Here is a 5,160-nt window from a genome sequence, read left to right on the forward strand (position 1 = left end):
GACAGTGAATAAGGATGACCATAGAAGAATTGATGCTTTTGAGTTATGGTGTTGGAGAAGAATATTAAAAGTGCCATGGGCTGCCAAAAGAACCAACAGATCTGTGTTAGAAGAAGTGCAGCCAGAGGGCTCCTTGGAGGCCAGAACGGTAAACCTTCATATCTCATACTTCAGAAATATTGTCAGGATGGACTAGGTACTGGAGAAGGATATCATGTTTGGTAAGATGGAGTGTCAGAGAAAAAGTGGAAGACCCCCTGCAAGATGGATTGGCAAAATGGACTCAAGCATGCAACAATTGTGAGGCTGGCCCAGGACCAGGCAGTGTTTCATTCTGTTGTGTATAGGGTCGCTAGGAGTAGGTACTGACTTGATGGCACCTAACTACAACAGCAACTAGTCAAAAGGTTGGCAGTTTGAACCCATCCAGATATTCCTGTTAAGATATGCCTGATAGTCTCTTTCCTAAAGGGCACAGTCTTGAAACCCCTATGGAACAATTCTACTCTGCACATGAGTTCTTCATGATTCAGAATTGACTCCACAGTGACTAGCTGCAAAGTCCTAGTAAATTCTCAATCATGGACAAGAGGAATATGCAAGGAGGATTGCAAATGTTAATGAAGGTTTAAACAAGAAAACTAGCTAATATCAGGTCAGAATAAAGAGAGTTTTCAGAGTGACTTAGTTTTCCATTTGAGAAGAGCAGAATTGAAGAGGAGCATGTATGGAATGGAGACTATTCATTTGTTTAGTTTAAATTTAATGCTAGGCCAATCTCTAAGGTCTTTCCCCTACGTTTCTTTTTCCACCTTGGGATACCCAACATGCAGAAATTCCTCTGAAGGAATTAAATACTATTTTTGTTGTTCACTTAAATCCTCCAAACCAACACATCAAAGAATTGCTGTTGTCAAGTGTCAGTCCAGTGCTTACCCCACATGGCCACACCAGAACTCCAAAGATGACAATATATTTTATACTTAGCAAAATAGATTAGATATCGTTTAGAAATCAATAGAAAATCAATTACAAATAAAAATTCTTGGTGCATTTATGGCAAAAATTTACGTAAGTATAACAACAAATAGTTTACAGTGTTTCCTGTATGTTATCCTAATTAGTATTCATCACAAATTAATATGTGGGAGGAGATTATTATTCCCATTTTCCAGAGGAAAAAATGTTTTAGGGACTTGACCAAACTAGCATGTCTAGTATTTAACAGGAAAAAAGTTTTCAAAAACATGTTTTCTTATTTCAGTTCCTACCATATACTGAAAACTAAGGAAAGCATGGGACTACGATGTACACATTCTCTTGGTTTCTAATATCTAATTTTTTATTCCTTCTAATTTGTCTCCTTTGCCATATCTTTTGCAGTTTATCTTCTTCTACCTGAGTACTAAATGTGTTGAATAGGTCTCCAAGTGAAGGAGAAATGTGTCTATTAGTTGTTGTTGTTGTTGTTGTTGTCAGGTGCCATCGTGCTCTGGTGGTTTGAGTTGCTGTGATTCTGAGGGATATGCCATTGGTGTTTTAAATAACCAGCAGGGTCACCCATGGTGGAAAGGTTTCAGATGAGCTACAAAACAAAGACAGACTAGGAAGAAAGAGTGACAAACTACTTCCGAATCGCTAGTCACTGAAAACTCTATGCATAGCAGAGAAACATTGTCAGATATAGGACTGGAAGGTGGGAGGGCACTCAGAAAGCGATTGTCTATTAGTACTGTCATCATATTCAGGAAAATTCTGTTTCTATTTTGCCTGATTTGAAGGCAATTTAAGATGATATCTCTTGTTTCTGTGACTTTACTCTGAAAGAGATTTAATAAGCTAAATCATACCCATTAATCATGAAAAACAGTACATCTGAACTTTTTTTGTGTGTGTGATCTCATCTAAACCAGCAACTTCAAGGGCATGTTGGGCCAATAGAATACATTCATTTTGAGATTTAAATGTATCATTTGTCTAGCCTATGTCTTCCATTCTTTGTATATGAAGTCTGAGACTATTGAGTTAATTGATATCATAAAATTTACAAAATAATACAAGTAGTTACTGAATCAGTCATGAATGGTCTCAGCAAAGAGGAATCTGTCATATTGATTCTTTATTAGAGTCTGTCTGGAAGATAATATAATACAACAGGCATCCTAGTTTTTTTAAGTAAATTATCAAACAAAGCAACACTATTTAGAAGATAAAACATGTCTTCTGAATTACAATGTCTGTCTTCCACTGCATTTCTCCTTCTGTATATGGTAACTTCTTAGTCAAGTCTTATGCTCCTTCCATTATAGATTACAGATGTTGGGCTAATAGTTTCATAAACTGGTCCTTACTTCTTGTCTTAAAATTAGTTCCACATGTATGGAACTTTTTTGGAACCTCATAAACTCAAATATTTCTGATTGTTGCTAACCTCAGAACTAAATATGGCCTTCTTCTTAAAGAACCAAGAGGCATTTTTTTCATTACCTACTGGAAACTTACTGGCTTTACTCTCCAAGAATTTGGGGGTAATTGATCCTAAAATTAACTGGTAGTTGAAAGAATTAAAATAGACTTTGGAGAAGCCAGTCCTCCCTCAGAAAGTAAAGGACATGAATGATAAGTCCTCTGGCTTTTCAAATGAACCACTTAGGTTTGCAAGTTCAAGTTAAATGCATAATAATTTTTGCACTCTCTCCCTTGTGCCTAGGACCTGGGTAGGGATGGAGGTGTATTTTAATTCATGCAGGAATTTCTCAGATTAAGACGCTAGTGGTGAGACTTTGCAGACCATCTGGGACTTTAATCAGTTTTATTTAATTTACTTTAATTAAATTTTTTTTTTTCCCCAGTAGCAGGTAGGATAAAGAACATGGAATTTTGGAGTTGGTAGTGGTGGTGTTATGCCATGGTGTCAATTCTGACTTATAGTGACCTGTATAAGGTTTCTGAGGCTGTAAATCTTTCCTGAAGCAGAAAGCCTCATCTTTCTTCCTGGAAGCACTTGGCTGACTCAAACTGCTGACCTTGAGGTTAGCAACTCAACACATAACCCACTATGTTATGAGGGCTTCTTACATTGGAATTAATTCATAAATATTCAAATCTTGGATCTTCTTTCTACTATGAGCCTTGATGTCCTTATCCACATATTGAGAACAGTGTGACAAACCTCACCAGGATAAAGATTAAAGGAGATGATATTCTAAATACAGTGTCTTAAAATATGATAAGCATTTGTGATATGGTTATGACTATTATAGTTATTAGATGTTGTTGTTAAGTGCCCTGAGTCAATGCCAACTCTCAGGGATCCTGTCCAGGGTTTCTAAGGTTGTAAGTCTTTGTAAAAGCAGAAGCCTCATCTTTCTTTTGCATAGCGATTGGTGGTTCATGATCCAGTGTTTATCCTCTAGAACTACCATGCTCGAGTTATTATTATATGAGGGAACTACATAAAGTTCATGGAAAAATGGGATTTAAATATAATGAAACATTTCCACAAACGTTTTGAAGGCCCTACTATATGACCTCCAGGAGGCAACTGTCTACAGAAAATCATGGTTCAATTAAGTATTTCAATACTCAATGAGGACATTGGTAAAATAGAGGGTTAGCAAAAAAAAAAAAAAGAAAGAAAAAGAAAGCCCCTCAGTCCTCAGTGAGATGACTTGAAGGAGTGACAGGTGACAGAAACAATGGGCTCATCAAATCTAACAATGATGAGGTGGGTGGATGAAGTACTAGTAAGTGTTTTGTTCTGTTGTAAATAAGGTCACGATAAATGGGAACTGACTTGATGGTACCTGGCAATAGCAACAACATAGGTGAAACATCATTATTACATTTTCTTTGTATAATAAATACTAGATTTCTAAAATATATTAAATTTGATATGTATTAAGAGGCAGTATGTTATAATAGGAGTTCTGGCGTGGTGCTGTAAGATAAGCACTGGACAGCAAAGTCAGTTTGAACCGCAAGGTTGGCAGTTCAAATACATCAGAAACTCCTCAGAAATCCTGTACAGGGTTGCTATGAGTTGGAACCGGCTCTGTGGCACTTAACAACAACATGGTATAATGATTATTAATATAGACTCTGAAGTCAATCTGTTGAGTGAGCATTGTGACTTTCCATTTACCAGCTAGTCAACATTTCTTAGACCTTCTGGGTTTCATTCAGTTTTCTCATCCATAAACTGAGACCAATTATAATATCTAACTGACAGGCGTTTGGGAGAATTAAATGAGCTAATTTATTACTATTAGTTGCTTAAATGGGGTCTGGTACATCATAAGATTTCATTGAAAGTTAAAATGTGATTGTAATAGAGAGGTATAAGCAAAATGCTCTGAATGAATAAGAGAGAGGAAAATGTGTTTCTTCCTGGAAGGTCAAGCTATAAAAGCTATATTAAGATAAAAAGCAAGAAGAAATATTTTCAGCATATACAATGAAGTGTTAGTTCCCTTAAATTATAATAAACTTAGAAATTTATAAAAATATAAACTCATGCAAATAAACTCAAGGAATGGCATAACTAGATAATTCTTAAAAGAAGAAACACTAATTACTAAAAAAGAAAGACATTTGACCAAACAGGCCATAAAATACATAAGATTAAATTATATTGAGGCATCAAGTTAAAGTGCTCACATCGAATATCTTTGATTAGAAAAAAGAGTAGAATCCATTGTATTTATGAATATGGAAAAATGCATCTTACATATATTGTAAATGGGGATATTGATAGATACAACATTTTGGAGAGTGATTTAACAGTAGGCAACAAAAGCTTGCAAAAATTTCCATCCATCTTGATGTAACAACTTTGCTCCCAAATGTTTATAAAAAGGAAATAGATTTTAAAACATGAATATACAAAGGGTATGGCACAATAGTCTTTATTTACACTGAGTTTTAGAATAAATTCCTGAGTGCACACATATTGATCAGTTGGCAGATACTTTTAAATGCAGGTATGTATATACTGGCTTTTAGAGGTCACCACAAAAGGAGCTCTGATAGCGTAGTGGTTACGAATCGGACTGTAAACCTCAAGGTCAGCAGTTCAAAACTACCAGCTGTTCTGCGGGAGAAAGATGAGGCTTTCTGCTCCCGTAAAGATTTACAGCCTTGGAAACCCTATACAGGGTC

Source organism: Chrysochloris asiatica, unplaced genomic scaffold, assembly GCF_000296735.1.
Source record: "Chrysochloris asiatica unplaced genomic scaffold, ChrAsi1.0 scaffold00196, whole genome shotgun sequence".
Classification (NCBI taxonomy): Eukaryota; Metazoa; Chordata; class Mammalia; order Afrosoricida; family Chrysochloridae; genus Chrysochloris; species Chrysochloris asiatica.